This window comes from Acomys russatus, chromosome 1 (assembly GCF_903995435.1).
Source record: "Acomys russatus chromosome 1, mAcoRus1.1, whole genome shotgun sequence".
Classification (NCBI taxonomy): Eukaryota; Metazoa; Chordata; class Mammalia; order Rodentia; family Muridae; genus Acomys; species Acomys russatus.
Genome location: NC_067137.1, coordinates 68,441,446 through 68,459,524, shown reverse-complemented (window position 1 = coordinate 68,459,524; position 18,079 = coordinate 68,441,446). Strand labels below are relative to the sequence as shown.

General features: G+C 34.0%; 1 protein-coding gene across 2 annotated transcripts in view; it reads right to left on the bottom strand.

Annotated features, from left to right (window-relative positions):
• Mipol1 (mirror-image polydactyly 1) overlaps positions 1–18,079 on the bottom strand; it is a 264,233-nt gene that overhangs the window by 213,561 nt on the left and 32,593 nt on the right. Inside the window, exons 1-2 of one of the 2 annotated variants that reach the window (XM_051146455.1) lie at positions 11,920–12,214; positions 6,714–6,851 (exon numbers count right to left, since the gene is read on the bottom strand). The exons of the other annotated variant lie outside the window; for it this stretch is intronic. The gene's annotated coding sequence lies outside the window, so the exon portion shown is untranslated. Of the gene's footprint in view, positions 1–6,713; positions 6,852–11,919; positions 12,215–18,079 lie in introns of those variants that run through there. 2 annotated transcript variants of the gene reach the window in all.

Genomic DNA, 18,079 nt, shown 5'->3' with positions numbered 1-18,079 from the left:
AAGCGGGAGGTCTGTGGGAACACTTGACAGTCTCTCAATTTTGGTGTGCTCTTAAAGAAAAAAGAGCTATTAAAAACAACTGCCAAAAAATATTTTTAAAAGAGACTATTATAAATTCAGCTAAGTGATATGTTCATATCAGAAATTATGACAGTGACAAGTCCATATTAAAGATCATAACCAGCTAAAAATATGTTTGCCTTATAAAAATTTTTTTGTACAGAATTTCTTTCTTCCTCTGAGGCACAAGTAGTAATAGAATCATTCATACTAAACTTCAAAAATAAGAAATGCAGAATCTTATCAATTAAATATACTAAGAAGATAAATGACTGTTCAAGAGAAGAGCGCACTCTCTATCACTGCTCTAAGGCAGTGCTTTTCAACCTTCCAAGGCTGTGACTCTTTAAATGGTTTCTCATGTTGTGGTAACGTCCAAGCATAAATTTATTTTCATTGCTATTTCACAGAATTTCGATACTGTTTTGAATCATACTGTAAATACCTGACATGCAGGATATCTGTTATGTGGTCCCTGTGAAAGGGCCATTTGATCCCCAAAGGGTCATGACCCCAGGTTGAGAACCCCTGCTTTAAGGTACAGATGCTTCCATCTGTATTTCTGTCCTTGTTGGCCACCTGCCAGAATCCTTCCTCCCCTCCATCAGATACTCTAGATGGTCACCTGTAGATGCTACTAGCACTCTGTGAAGCCAAGTCCTATAAAGCTAAATAGTAAATTTAATTACACTGCAGCCTTGTTCTTTATACATCCCCCTTAGAGCATGCATAAAATTATAAAATACAACCTTAAATCTGTACTTGCAGAAGTGAATAGGCATTTAAGCCTGTTTACGAATGGTACCGTTCTAAAGGTCTTTATTGTAATCAGAATACACACAAAAATGATTTTGCCTCAAGTGGTTATTTGACCCAATATTCGATATTCTACATATATGAATATATATTCATGTATGATATGAATATTTATTTCTATATTTATATACTTCTTTGAAAAATCAAGTTTCTAATGACATATTAAACATTAAATACAGATATAAAAATTATTAAATGATAACCATATAAAACACTGTATAAATATTTTCTAATATCTTTCAACATTTAATAAGTTGATTATTCACAGCTAGAAGGAATAATATCACAATTTACTGAAAGGCTTCATAAAATACGTCAGCAATCTTTTATTCTATTTATAGCATCTCTAGCCACTTTTATTACTTTAGTGAAAACAGTATTTGCCACATACATAACACACATGTGAAATACCCATTAATAACCTCATTTTCTGTTTTGGAAATTGCAGTAGGACCTTTCCGTACATCAACTCTGGTATTGTTAATAGCAGTGAAGAACTGGCTCCTCATTCCCCATACATAAGCTAAGCATTAGTAGCCCTGCACCAAGGCTAGGTTGTAGTAAATAAGGCTATAGAGTGGAGCTTCTGCTATTCCAGCTCCGAAATCCGTGGTATTTCTATCATACCACTTTATTAAAATCAATAAAATATAAGTACCATTTTTCTTCTTTCAAACACAGAGAACAAGAAAAAACACTAATTATGAGGTGTGTTACTTATTGAAGAAAAGCACATCATTGCTTACTAGAAAGCTTTTTATTACATAGAATTTAGCTCCTACAGCTTAGCACAGAATGATTAGCCATCGACACATGTTCAAACCTGCAGTCTGAAGAAGTATCTAACCATAATGTGCAGGGAATATAATTCTTCCCCTACTTCTCACTGGTATAAACAGGTGTCTCCTCTGGTCAAATAACTGTTTTCGTCTTCCTTCCTTACTAAAGTATTTCACAGAACTGAGATTCTATTCATAATGATCAATGTCATCTAAAAACCTCATAGATGTTTTTCTAGTATGCTCCTTTAGTTGTCTACTTATAAATTGTGAATAAATCATACTTGGAATTCCATTACAAAAAATATACTTCACAAAAAATGAAAAGACCATACAAACACACCTTCCAAAGAGAAATAGGAAGTGGCCAGTAACAAAAGGATAGATGGCAGCACAAAGCCAAAGTGCCAGGTACAAATCAACACTACTTGACTCAAGAAGAAGCTAACATAACACTTGAAAGTCGTCTTCTGTCTTGTTATATTTATTAATTTATTAGTTTAAGACAAGGTCTCATGTGGCCCATCCTGTCGTAAACCCATTATGTAGCTAAGCAAGACCTTCAACTCCTGCTTCTCTTGCCTCTGCTTCCTAAGTGCTAGAGTTAATAGTGTATACCACCAAGACCAGTGGACTTATTTTATAGCAGAAAAAAATGGAATTATTTATTTTGTTTATTGAAAAAACTCAAGAACCACTGCTGTATAAGATATCTTCTATTCTAACTTTAAAATAGGATAATAGCTGAGTTTTACTTAATTTATTAAGAAGATATTTCTTAAAATATTCTTTGAACTCCAATCAAGTATAATGTGCAGGTTCTATTAGCTTAAGCAGTTTAGGCAGTAGGTTTTCACATTGTTATGTAAGTCTGATGACTCGTGACGTAGATTACACTCATTTTAAAAGACTTTAAAGCTACAGGAAATAGTTTAAAAGTTTTGTAGCCCGTGTAGGGTTGGACTAAGAAAATGTGCAAGTGAAAATAGTTCCTCTTTGTGTAAAATGCATACTTAATATGAGTCCCTAAAATATTAAACCAAGGAAAATACTGAAAAAAATCATTAAATCAGAGGGTTTTATTAAAAGGGAGAAAGAGTTCTACAATCAAAACAGGATACAGATTTTATATAAAGCTTCCTCAAGCTGGCTGATTCGCACCATTTCTTACCTTCAATTAGTAAGAAATGTTTAAAAGACAGGAGATTTAACACATTTCTGATATGCACTGCAGCCTTTTTTAACCTTTCTTAGGGAACACTGACCCCTAAAGGTTCTAAATTTAAATAAATTTCACAATTTTCTAAAGATAACTCATACTCAGTCCTTGTTGTTATGTGTGTGTGTGTGTGTGTGTGTGTGTGTGTGTTTGTAATACTATGGCAAACATATCTACCCATATATAATATACAAATAGTTCCCAAAAGATTGTGGTAAACTTTATATAAAACCCCTAGATCATGCTTCTGTGATAAAACCACACAAATTAGTGTAAGAAATACTTGGGGATTTATAATACTATCCCAGATTACTATATATAAGAGAATTGGAACCTTTTTAGTACAGTCAAATGAGTGGATAAGTACTATGGTGCCCCACTGGCATGAAGACCTGCAGGTAAGCTACTCAAGTCCCTTAAACAGAGTGGCATAAAATCTGCACATAACCTATAGACAGGCCTTTCTGATACTTTAAATCATTTATAGACTGATTATAACGAATAATGCTATACAAATAGTCATTGCTTTGTATTCTTCAGAGAATAACATTAAAGAAATTCTGCACCTGATCAGAGCAGGTACATTTTCCCCTCATGATGATTTCCATCCCTCTGGCTAAGCTCTTTGCTATATAATCCACAGATAGGAAGGACTACTTGTAATTGCTAAAAAAAAAAAAAAAAAAAAAAAAAAAAAAAAAAAAAAAAAAAAAAAAAAAAAAGACCTAAACAACCAACCATAAAACTTCCTGTTAAAGTACATGTTTCAATTCTTCATGATGTTTCCTTTTACTTCTAAAAAAACACAAAAAGAGTCATGAAAGACGGAAACTTTTTTACTAAGAGGTGAAAGCTTTTTATTTAAGAGGCCAGAAGGCTGTACCGGTGCCCATATGGCGAGGTTTGTTCTAGTAACTTAGACTTGGTTCATCCTTTCATGAAAGGTTGCATTGCACTTATTTAAGAAAACTTGATGATGAATTTAAATGCCATCACGGCCTATCCCATCTACCTCAGGTTCACATTTTCTAGCATGTATATGATGTTAGAAAACACACAAAAAAGTAAATGTGCATGTATAATTTATTTAATAAACTCTTTGATTTAAAATAGTTCAGCAAATTTTGTATAAGAAATGCAGTAAAAGATTGTATGTCTATAATTGTGCATATATGTGTGTGTGGATAAATACATAGATATGTAACAATAAGAAAGAAAAAGAGACTATAAGTTTGAGGGGGTGAATAGGGAGACATAGAAGGGTTGGGAGGGAAAGAGAAGGGGGAAAAGTAATGTAATTATATTTTAATTAAAATTATATTAAAAAGAAATATGAGAAAGAAATGTCACAGATAGGTAGTTCTTATAAAATTTAAAGCTATTAAAAACATGGTATAAGTTTTAATTGGGCCACTTTCTTTTACAAAGGTAAAATAAGGTTCAATAAGATAATTATTCATAATAATAGACTTTAATATCTGTGTGTGATAGAACTTTAGGCAATTTAAGATTAATGCTGTGGTCTTGAGGATCGTGATAGCAAGTGAGAGCTCACTGCTGAAATGCATCCATTACCACAATATTGACCTGTTTGACCTAAGACTAGGGAATGTAAATAAGAGGCACATTATTTGCCACCTTACTTTATTTTGTACCTAAGCTGAATGGAATGTCTTTTCAGATATCCTAAACAAGAATGTTTGCTTGTTTATTTGAATAAGAGAGAAAACAAGAAATTAGTTCCAGTTCACACCAAAAATTCTTATTACAAACTTAAATAAAAAGAAAGTGGAGCAATATTAAGTGCAAATAATCCAGACACAAAACTATTACCTTTACAATGAAACCAAATACATTTATAATGTATGCTATCACTCTAAGCAAAACTCAGTCAGTTATCGGAATCACAAACTCATCAAAAGTAGCCAGTCTCATGCAAGACAGTAAATTCCTAATGGCAAAGTAAATAGAAAAAATTAACTATGAAAAACAAAACAAAGAGGGCAAAAACACACCCATAAAGCACAGTACCTTTCTATACTTTAAAATAAGTAGTAACTTACTCGATGGTCATCAGACTGTCCCTTAAGTTAGCTTCCTTTTTTTTTTTTTTTTTTAAGTAACTATACAGTAAGGCCTTTAACAAGAATTCTATTTTTATGTGATAAAACCAATATAAAATAAAATAAATGAATTTAAAACATTGCAGGTTTAAATGTCCTAAAGTATTTATTTCCTAAGAATTACAAATTTTCAGAACCTGACTTGGATCCATCTTAAGCCTCCTGTATATTCCCTCCCGCACTCAGCATTTATAGGTGTGCTTGAAGGTTTAGACTGTCACTCTGTTTCAGTCACTGTTTCTGCATACTTATGTCTTCCGTGTCTCTCCCTGTGTCTGTCTGAGAGTCAGCCTTTGTACATCTGTACATGTTCGCACATTGCTGTCTTTGCAGTTCTGACTTTGTCTGCCTCTGAGTTTCTAAGGGTGTGTCTTATCATAGACATGTTTCTGCTCTGTCTGTTCTGTGTGTTTCTCTCTGGATGTGCCTTTCTCTTCTGGCCCATGTATGTGTTTATCTCCCCATCCCCCAGTCCTCCACTCTGGATATCTTTTGCCTCTGTGATTGTGCCTTTCTGTTTTGTTTCACTCTCTATTTCACTGTGTACTTCTGTCTCCACTAAGGCATGTGTCTCTCCTACTCTGTATCTCTCCTTTTCTTCAAGCAACTATGTTTTTCTTTATATGCACTTCCACATGCATATCTGTCTTTTTGTGTCTTCCTCAAATATGTCCCTTCCTCTGTCCCTCTCTAAGGGTGCCTCTGTATGTCTCACTGTCTTAATCACTGTCCTAATCTCCTCCATCCTTCAGTGTGTGTGTACATTTTTCATTCTCTAACTCTTTTTTTCCTCCTCTTCTCAAAATATTTTCTTTGTATTTCTCTTTGTGAGCACATATGACTCCTTTGGGGGATATTGTGTATGTCTCTAATTCTTTGTGTCTCTTTTGCAATAATCCCTTTGTGTGGGACTCCTTTGTGTGTGTGTACACATGTGTGTGTGTAACACGCATTCATGAGAGTGTGTGTACTTGTTGTTTTGGGCTAATTTATTGGTACAAGAAATAAATTTCATTCAGTGCCTTGAACTGCAACCACATGAAGCAATTGGTATCAATACTTAAGAGCCCCACTTCCTTACCAGGCCTCCATGTGTGCCTCTGTTCTTGTTTGTTCTGGCACTGTCCCTGCTTTTGGCTCTAAGATTGAAGCTAAAATAAAGTCAGCGCTAGATAAATAAACTTAAAACAATATATCAAAACACTCCTAAATCTTACCTTTATTTAACAGATTTATAGGACAAGTAGATTTCTAAAACATCTATAGTAGGAAAATGAACTGTCTTTCAACAGGTGAAATTAAGTCTTTTTCTCAGGAAAATGTTATTTCTTCACAGCTATGTTTTCATAAATACAGGTTAAACTTTTACACATTCTTCCATCTTGGGTTATAGAAATTATAATTTATTTGACTTACATCTCCAACTACAACCTCATGTGTTTAAAAACTCTACTATTCATGCTCTAAACTTCATATCTAAAACTTAAAATTTACTGATTTGAATTTACTACCCAAACATTCATATAAAACACTTAATATCTGGAAAGGAAATCTAAGATTGCTATTCTATTTTTTTTTAAATAATCGACTTATGAAATCAATGGTATTTTTCTTCTGCATTAGCTTAGTAAACATGGTAAAAGTAATGCAGGTTTTCCTTCCTTCCTATTTCCTTCTTCATCCTTTCTTTTAAAAGGAGAATGAAATTAGATTTACCTCACAGACAGAACGCTGTGTTCTTTAAAAAGTACTCAAATAAAGCTGTAGTGAGTTTCTTCTTTTCCAATTTTCTCTAAATATGTTGACCTGGAGTTGGCAATCTTTTTCTAAGTTCCTCATTTACTTTTGGATTAGCTGAAATATAGGAAGTTATTAATATCAAAGAAATATGTTATAGTCAATGAAGCTATTTCCCTACATATTGCCCAAAAAGGTTAATAATAATTGCAGTATTTTAATAAGAGATTCATATAGCAAGACATGTAGAAAATACAGTCTTTAATAACCTCTGGAGTATTTTAAAGCATGTCTTACAGGCCTTAATGTGCTTAGTAATATACTACTTAAAACCATAATTTTATCCCTCTGCAATATACAGTCACTCTTCCTCATCATTTACCCAGCTAATGAATGCCAGCAATTAGTAAAATGTAATCCCATTGCACAATCATTTTAATGCTTTTAGCACTCAGAAAAGTAAACACCAAATTAATACTGCTCAAGCCATATCAGATCCTAGTTGGAAGCAGGCAATTATAGTTCAGCTCCTCAGGTGTAATTAAATGATTGGAATGATTTAGTTCCATAAATGCAAGTTAATTCATAAGCAAGCAACAAATATACTGGGAGTAATTACAAGAAACATTGACAGCCTACGCAGGGCATTTTTTTTTTTTTTTTTAAATAAGCTTGATGTAGTAAAATGCTGCCCTCTCCTGGGCAGATGAATGAATTTCTCAGAGGCAAAGATTTTCACTCAAAAAACTTAACTTTTAAAAGCCCCTAGACAATAAATAAGTAACATATTAACTTGACATTATTTTGTATATCACAAGCCCAGATAAATAATTGTAGTGTAGTGACATATAGAACCAGTATAATTAATTATTTTCTCAGTAAAACTCTTTGAGCCTGTGTCCTAAATGTACTGAGCACTTTCTAAACTATTAATGAAGCCAAACTATGGTTGTATACCATTGACTGTAAGTGAATTTTCTTGCACCCATTTGGATTGACAGTGCTGGGTGTATATGTCAGAACTAAACTATGCTTTCATAAGCTGTAAGATTTGTGTGAAAAATATAAGCTCACATAGTGTATTATGCCTTTATATGATGGCCTAAAATTGTTTTTAAATTCAATAATAAAAATTAATGACTGGTAGAACTGTTGTTATGAGAACAATTTTTAAATTATGCATACTGGTATGTGTATGAGTGCCATGTATTGTGCATGTCTGCAGAGGCTGAAAGCTGCATCTGATGCCTGTCAGCTGGAGCTGCAGGCAGGGGTTAGCAGTCCAGTGTAGATGCTGGGAACCAAACTCAGGTCCCCTGGAAAAGCAGCAAGTGTGCTTAACTATGGATCCATTATCAAGTTATCAAGAATAATTTAAAACATAAAGAATAGGAGCATAACAGTAAATGCCTCCTGGTCTTATTTACAGAATTCACATATTTTTAATTTCTTACCTTAAAGTTAAGGAGGAACTTACTTATGTTCTACTCAGATGATCCTTAATGTCACACAGGTAGGAAGCTTACTTATTATATTTTAAAGATGGCATGTGTTTAGATGTCTGTGTTTAAAACATGTATTTATAACACAAACCCTAACCTGTATCCCTCTGCCCTTCTGCAGAACTGAATGTGTTCCCTAATAAAATTCTGCAATTATCACAAACGTTTGTCTTCAATAAATGCAAACAGATAATGTTTACCACTATACCATCACACTTTTGGAAGAAAAAATTCTAAACCAATGCTTTTCTAATTTCTTTTCAAATGCATTAAAATCATACTGGAAATAATTTCTTATGTAAACTATAAAAATAAATCAAAATATTAGAAAGTCCTGCCACTAAGTTTAACATGTACAGCACATTTTCTTTGACCTTGATGTCAGAGTCTTATTTCCCAATTCATATCTTGTACACTGTAAGTTAATTGCCTCTGGAAAGTACTTATTATTCATGTAAAAATTAATGTGCCAATGTGTTTAAATCCTCTTAAATGACCATTCATGCATCTATCTTCTTTAAGTACCAATGAAATCTGTCAAAAGACATCAATGCAAAATGATCTCAAAGAAAGTTCTAATAGAGATTTTTTCTGTTAACACGATTTTCATATTCACCAACTTTACTTAAATTCCATTAATTTTTTAAGCTACTTTTAATAAATTCACCAAGTAAAATTTTTAGGCCTCATAGTCTGTCATTTGTGTTCCAGCTGACATTATGAATATTAATAACTGTGTTATCCTGATTAAATAGGCTTCATATGAAATCCCTGTGAATCCTATAGCTCAGACATCTCATTTTTCCAACTCTTTATGAATTTGGATTCAGACATTAAAGTGGAAAAAATCTTAAAAAGCAGATTTAATGGCACATTTGCATACTCTTAAGCAAAAATTAGATGTTTTAGAGATCTAAGCAATTAAAATATCTCTATATATTGTAACAGGAATGCATTTCCATAAACATATAATGTATTTTACCATTCTATCCTTTTTAAGACAAAGGTTAAGAATAACAAAATAATGACTGTTGTCCTTAAGAACTTCCTATTAACAACTTACCTTCTGAAAAATATAGATTTATATTAAATAATTGAATGATTTTAGAGTATGCAATCAGATAAATTCAGGTTAATAAAAATGTTAACTTATACACAATAAAAGTTAATTGCTTAATTATTAGTATTTTACATAAGTTTCAATAATCAGAATAAAATTAACTTCAAACTAAAATTGTAAGTTGTGCCAGAAAGAAATCCTGTTTTTGAAAAACTAATAAAATGGACATAGGGTAACATTTGTTAGCTACAATCTCCATACCAAATTCCTAATCTCATTCCTCCAAGTTACTTTTAATTCTCCAAGGAATAAGTTTTGTTATGAAGAATAAAAGAAAAATAAAACATGAAGCAAGCTGCAGACATGGGAGTCTCAATGTGTGACACAATTACTTGCACTCATATAAATGTAGATTGAAAAAATTTAAACAAACCTCTCTATGCTTTCAAATGTGGCTTATCTCTCTTTGTTTACTCAGCATTAAAACACTTCATGAGAGAAAATTGATCACATACCAGTCTGAAATTTCACATGTGTCTAAAAAATAAAATCACAAGTAATTTTAACATTTTATCTTTAAGAATAATATATTTTTACAGAATGGTTTTTTTAAATGAGACTTCGCCCAGGATTTTTTTTTTTTAAACTGTATATAGGTGTTTTGTTCACATGTATTAACCCATGTGTGCCTCAGTACCTACTGAGGCCAGAAGACGGCGTTAGATCCCCTGAGACTGATGCCACAGAAGGCTGTCAGCCATCATGTTGGTGCTAGAAATTGAACCCAGGGCCCCTGAAGGACTGTTCTTAACCACTGAACCATCTTTCCAGGCCCTCCAGGGTTTAAAATAAAAAAAAAAAAAAAAACTTATTTAAAATGAGAAATAACCTTTCTGTATATAAACTACATTTTCACAAATTTTTGTTTGTTGCTTGGTTTGGTTTTGGTTTTGGTGGGGGGGTGCTTTGCCTTTTGTGGATTGCATATTGAAAAAAAATAATGTGCCCCTCATCCAACCATGAGTGTTTATGCATTAAATCCAAGTGTCAGACTAGGAATCATTTTTAACAATAAAACTATAACTCCAAATTTTGTGGGTTTTAGATTGAAAAATGTTGACAGTTTCTTTATGGAAACAGTTTAATTAAACGGTCAAAGGGGAGCAGCATACACTCAAGATCCAATTATCTTTGTCATGTGATATGACATATGTGTAACCTAAGCATATGGCTTACCTAGCTTTTTATCTTATTGAAGAAAATTCCCTCAAATATTCACAATCCCTCGCTCATCCTTTTTCCAAAGGAATTTCCTGTATCCAACTGCCACTCAGTAGTAACTAATATTCCTCAGAGGCAGGGGAGCAAGAGGAGGTTCAGGAAGAAAGCATATGGAATAAATGTCACCCTGGCTCATAGTTAGCTACTAAAAGTAGAAAACTCACATATTATTTGACTTTACAGTTCTAAAACTGAGGCATTTATAAACAACAACAACCAAAATAAAAGTATAAATATTTCTATGTACAGAAATCGTCACAGAGCAATATGTAAAAGTAACTTTTACCTTCCTAGCACAATTGAGTCTGGGAGGGTTACTGTCTTCTTCTGCTGGCCCAGGCCTAGTCCTGGAAGCTTCTACCCTCCACACAATCCAACCTAGGCCTAGAATGTTTTTAGCCTCTGAGACTCACTGTTTAATGAGCTCACCCTTGCTTGTTCTTTCTGAGCTCTGGGCTGGCTGGTTCAACTCAGCTATTCTGGCTCAGACTCTTCTCACAGCTGACTTATTTAATCTGGCTTCTCTTGGCCCAGAATCGTTCTGCTTGGCCTCAGACTAACTCAGCAATCTGCTCTAATCTTCTGGCTTCTTATTTTCTGATTTATCCCGTCTTGACCTGATTTCTCACTCTGCAACCCATCTCTCTACTACTGTCTTGGTAAATCCACCTGCTCTCTCTGTGAAAAACTGCCTCTTAAGGAGCTTCCCTTTCTTTCTGCTCTCTTCTCATGAGTTGATAGCATCAAATTCTGTCATATCTTCTCTGATTTGTCATCTTTTTTTGCCACTCAATTAGACTTCACTTTCAAACATGGGTGCTCCCTTGTACAAACTAGCCTTACCTTTGTTTGGGATTAAAGGCACCTGGATCTAAGCTATCCTTTACCTGATACTTGCTCTATACCAAGGTGGCCTTGAACTCAGATCTGTTTGCCTCTGTCTCCTGGATTAAATGTATGTTTGTATTCCAGCTGGCTCACACAGACCTAGACGGTCTTTGGATGTGATCTGTTACCAGTTGGATCACATAGACCTAGAAAGTTTTTAGATGTAATCTCTAGCCAGAACGGCTTTGTTCTGAATTAACATTCCTCTACAGCAATATAATTTCTAAGATTAAATGCTGATCCTACAGTCATACTGGACTTCTGCTCCTCGTTACAGGCTTAGCTTATTATTGTTCTAATGCCTCCATACTTGCTATTCCTTCTGCCTAGACGCTTCCCTAGACCTCTGAAGAGTTTTGTTTTCTTTTGTTTTTCCCCATCATTCAGGCTAGGCTAAGAAGTCACCACTTTAAAAAAGACATTGCCTAGCCATCTTATCTCAAGATCAAAGTACCTGTGCTACTGCCTTTAAGTAGATAGATTTCATTTCTTTGTTTCTGATATATCTCAACAACTTTATGCATGAAGTTACACAGAAATAGGACCTTGGTTTTCTGCATCTCTGAATCCTTGGAAGATGTGAAATAAGTACCTGTTATGCAATGAACAGACAAAGGATAGAAAGAGGGCAGATGGAAATTAAAATGAGCATAAATGTCCATCAATAAAGAACTAGTCAAATAAAATGTGATCCAACTATAACATATTAAATCTGTAAAGTTTATACCACAAACATAAGAGGTATACATACACTGTATGGAAGATTCTTTTAGCAAATATTGTTAAGCAGTTATATACTATGAACCACTTTTCTAATGGATACAGAAGAAAAATAAAGCAGATTTCCCATAAAAATATATTCTTTTTTCAAAACAATAAGACATGGATACATTAAAAACAGCAAAAATCTTAATTTTAATTTATATCTGGGTATGTTGAATAGGCATAGTATTTTCTTAAATATGGACACACAAGAAATTATTTGTAGTGAACTGTCTACAGAAAAGGTCTTAGATTTCGATAAAGAGATGGTGGTGATCAGAGAAAGAAATGTTCATTTTCACTTTACATATATAAGTATAATGTTATTTTTTACTGTGTATCTGAATTGCCTTAATTTAAAATTTAAATATTTATAAGTAACCTTGTGGCTTAACTGTAAACCATCAAGACATCACATTCTACCTGAAGAGCCAGCACAAATAGAGAGTAAGCTATCTTTAATGACTCTCTTGAACACTGAAAACATATTATTGCATAACTAGCCTATTATAATCATATATTCTTATAGTTATTTGCTTGCTTGTGTTAAGTTTAAGAAAAATCTCAAAACAAATTAATAGTTATGGTAAGGGTTTCCGGAAGCTAACCAAGTCTGGATTACTGCCCTGGGACTGACCCTAGGGCTGTGCACTCCGTGCAGCGCTAGTTATTGAACTGCACACCATCCCTTGCTTTGTATCAGACTTGCTGTCCTTGAACTCTATGCAGAGCATGATGGCCTCACATTCAACAATCTCTCTGCTTTAGCTTCCTGAGCGCTGAGATTACAGGCTATATTAAAGAAGGTATCAACACATCTGATACAACTGTTTCTTAAAACCACATTTCTTAAATCAACCAGGAACCATTTATAGTATTCTCAGAATTCAGAATTTTAAAACTTATAATGAAAATAAACTATTCTACATTATGACTATTTTTCTACAACATATCATTCCACTTTGGTATATTGCTTTAATAATAACAATTTTTAAGACTATTTTCTATCACTATAGTCATTGTAACAGACTTGGCTGGATCATCTGCTTGATCAAGGAGTAATTTACATGTGTCCTGAGGATGTATCTGGATAAGCCCAACATCTGAAATCAACGGACTTGGTAAAATAGACTAATGAGTGGGCCATGTAGTCATACAGTGGGAAGTCTGCTGAACCAAACAAAAGGCTGAGCTCTACAAAGAGAACTGCCTGGCTGCCTTCAGACTGGAACAATCTTCACACCCAAATGTTAGCACTGTTTGGGCTCAAGGCTACTAGGCTTCAAACTCAGAAGTACACCATAAGGCTCATGGTCCTCGACTGGGACGGTACCACAGGCTCTCCATATTTAGCAGGTGACTGCAGATCTTGTAACTTGTCAGCCTTCATAAAAACAGGGGCAAGCTCATTAAATTAAATCAATCCCATGCACTCATACACTGCTCTAACATCCACCCCTTTTCTTAATGACTCTAATACTCATGAAAGATCATCAAATTAAGAAAATAAATATATAGTGTTCTACATTTTCAAAATTTGCAAAGAAAAACAACATACATCACTTAAAATGGTACAGTAGTGTTCAAGGCAAGTCTCGAACAACACTTGAGAATACATGACACGGCACAGCCCAGTGGTTTAAAAAAATAAGCAAAACTTTTAAAACTAGTATTATTTTCAGAGGGCTAATTATATACCAGAATTTTATAAAATATCCTGAAACACTTTGCCCCAAGCCAAACTAAACTAAACCACTTAATCTAGGACAGAACAGACTATTAAAACAGAGTCAGCTCATAGAATAGTTTTTCCAGGGAACAAACAGCCTGTTTTCTTAAGAGTCGTGTGGGTGCCAAGGTCTGATGCAATGGCATACTCCTGCACACAAAAGCTTACATTGCCACACAACCAACTCAAGTTCTTGGCATAGCAGAGGTAAAAAGCATTAGAGCAAGTCAAATCAATCTCTAATGACAAATGATAAGCACAGCCACTTGAAATCAAATAGAATAGCTACTAGAAAATCTTTTTAAAATAAATTTTAAAATCTAATCATGTAACTATCCAACCGATTCTATATCATCATAACAACTAATTTTCTCACTGAAAAAATCATTTAATAATTACATAGTGACAAAAATTTAACTATACATACAAAGAAAGACATTAATAGAGGCACATATTTGAGAATAGGTTCAGTGCTAACTAATAAATACCAATAGTTAAATGGAGTTTTGAACACTTAATAACTGTTCCATAATTCATAGTATTTAGCTAGGCAATTTCCTAAGACTGCAAAACCAACTTATTTCTAACAAGCAATGGTGCATGTAAACGAGGCATTTTATTTATAAATTGTAAAGCTAGAGGGAGCTTCAAAGTTGTAGAATACAATTACCAGAAACAAGTTTTAAACATTCTAAATGAATGTCTGGATAATAGCTTGAATTTCCTGTCTAGTGTCAACAAGGTAGCAGCCTAATCTATCCATTTTTTTTTCTGAGAAACTATAAATCTCAAGTAATTTTTCAAGTAAATTAACAAACCTTTCCATTAATCAAAAGTGTGTATATGATCCTAAATTAGTTATTCTATAGGTAACATGATAAAAATTTAACATGACAAAGAAAAGCATAAGTAAGCAGACAAATTATAGAATTTTCCCTTGAAGAAGCAAGGAGGTTTAATTACAAATTACATGTATTATGGTGTCTTGGCTTTACCAACTAGAAAGAGTTCCTTAGGATATAGATGCACACATTCATTCACAACTGTTTTTGAAAAGATTTAATTTTTCAAAAACTATCTCAAATTGGAAAATTAACTGAATTAAAGTATTATCTACAAAATTGAGGAATACAATTGTATGGCAGTCCAGAAAAAGTTTTAAACAAAGCAATTAATATATGCTATTTTTTAAAGACATCTTCCTCTCTAGAATACTGCAGCCTTTCCTTTTATAAAAGAATGTTACATCTTTCAAGAAAATTTAATTTATATGATGTGCAAGTTTATGAACTATAATAATCTCTACAAATAATTTCTTGTATTGATAACTTGACATTTTGAGTTTTGTAAGAAAATTACTTATAAAACTACAAATAAGAAAACAGAAAACAAATTTTATCCTGTTTTAAGTATTGAAACTATTTGAAAATCAGGCAAACATTCATATGCCTCCTGCCAGATATCTCAGCTGTGTTCTTACTGAGGAGGAAGAAAAGAAGGAGAGGCAGGTACAGGACAGGAAGGATGCAGGGATGTGAGTTATAAGCAAGTGTAGTTAACATGGCCATAGAAATGAACGTTAAAGATGGGAACAACAATCTTCTCTATTTCTGGCTAAGTGTGCAATCTCCCATGACAAAGAGTGTGTTTGAAAACAAGGATACATATACTTCCCTTTCTAGAAAAACTCAGTGAACAATTTTTTTCAGAAGCAACAATGAACATTCTCTTCTGCCATTTGAGAATTTCCTTTTATATTAGGACAGCTAATAAGCAGTATATATACACAGAATCTACTATACACACACCTACCCATAGGATTTCACAACATGTCATTGAAAGAAATGCCTACAAATGTCATTTTAGCAAGCAGGGGCTAAAAGAAAATGTTTCTGTTTGAATTATGTATTTTACTTAAACATCTTAGAACTGCTCCCTACCTTAGATTTAACAATTAAGAAACAAATTGCTCCCTACCTTTGATTTAACAATTAAGAAATATGTAAGTTATTAACAATAGTCTAGTACATGTGAGAAATAAGGTAGATACACTCTGCCACCTCTAGCAAGCATCTTCTTGACTGTCCTAGTCACTGTTCTATTGCTGTGAAGACATATCATGACCTTGGCAACTCTTGTAAAGGAAAGCATTTAATTGGGGGCACACTCACAGTTTCAGAGTCTTACTCCACTATTATCAAGGTGGGAAGCATGGTGGCAGGCGGGTGTGGTGCGTCAGAAGTAGCTAAGAGCTACTTCCTAACTCAAAAGCGAGCAGGGACTGGGTCTGGTGTGAACTTTTTAAACCTCAAAGCCTCCCTCTACTGCCATCCTTCCTCCAACAAGGCCACAGGCCACACCCCTAGTCCTTCTCCAATAGTGTTATTTTCTGATGTCTAAGCACTCAAATATATAAGCCCATGGGGACCATTCTTATTCAAACCACCACATTCTCTAAGCTACTCAGAGGCCACATACTACCACCTTCAAGAGGCACCTTAATTACTTATAGTGCCAAGCCATCAAGTTTATTATCTGTTCAACTCATAACTTTATGGACCCAAAATATTCCATATTTTATTTTAAAGGACATTCTCATGGTAGATGGTTCCTTTTCATAGAACAGTCATATTTCTTAAATATGTGCAGCAAATTTTAACTAATAAAGTTAATGATTTTTAGAATCATAAATAGAAATACTGATAGAAACTATACAATTCTACTTCAAAATTTCAATCTCTTTTACCAATTAATAGCTATTAAGATTATATAAAAACCAGCAACAAATCTGAGCAACAAAATTAAGTATATTCTACATAACTTACTGTGATGTTATTAAAAATTAAGTGTGGTGACTCATGCAGGAGGCGGATGAACAACTGACATGTGTTTAAGGTCAATACATTCTACTATACTACAGGCTACAGGTAGGGCCCTGTCTCCACAAAGTTAATAATTGTAAATATACCTAATACATTTATAAACATATATATACTATTACATATAATATAATATAAAATGAAATACAGAGTTTATTAGCATAACTCTTTACAGCAGAGATGAAAGAACTATGCCAAATTATTTTCCCTGGGAGAAATGAGAAGCTGTCATAGGTCAGGTCCTGAACCTAGCTGTATTCTCTTTTAACTCCTTATTCAGAGACTACAAGGGCCCCTTCTTTGGAACAGTTTCTCACACATCTTTAATGATAAGCCTGAATTTTAACCTATTAAATGCATAACCTTTCCTTTTCCCCTTTTTATCTCTTCTGATACAGGTTACTGAACCTCTGGATATTCCACTCCTTCTCCAAAGATGCTCTACCCCCATGTAGCTACTTACCAACCTCCAGTACCTAAGCAGGCTGTTTTCTTGACCTTTAACTCAAAAGCTATAACTCTACCATCCACTTCTCCATATGCCTCCTCCTAGCTTGCCAGCCCGTGGTTTCTCTCTCAACGTCTAAGAAAATCGTCCTGGAGCTTCCTTCTGGAATCATTTTTAAATCCTTTTTTCTTAATCAAGGAGACTAAAAACCCACAAAAAGTCACCCCAGTTCCCTGATAACAATTTCAATGGCATACATGCTTTCAGAAGGATTCTCTTTTATGAGTTCCGTCTTTGAGTCCCTTCCCCCTCACAGTGATACAATTGCCTCAATGCTTTCCTGCTACAGTGCTTCTCCCAGCAGACATCCCAGCTCATTGCTCTTAGTTCTTCCTTCCATAAAGTCTAAAGACAATTCCACTGATTTTGTGTTTTGTTTGTTTGTGGTGCTGAGAATCAAGCCCAGGGCTTCACAGGCATTAGGCAAGCACTCTAGCTCATTATTTCTGATGACAAGGATGGACATTACTCTACTTTCCAAAACTTGTTCCTCGTTTCTTCCTGAATTTCATCAGAATAGCTTTCATTGTCTGGCTGAGGACATCTCCTAGGGAGAAGCTCTTTAGCTATGATGTGATGCTCTACTTAAATGCCAAGTGCTCTTTGCATCCTTTTTTTTTTTATTTAATTAATTTATTCAGATTACATTTAAATTGTTATGCCACCCTTGCATCCTCCCGTTCCTCCCTCCCTCCCACTTTCACCCTATTCCCCTCCCCTATGTCTGTGACCAATG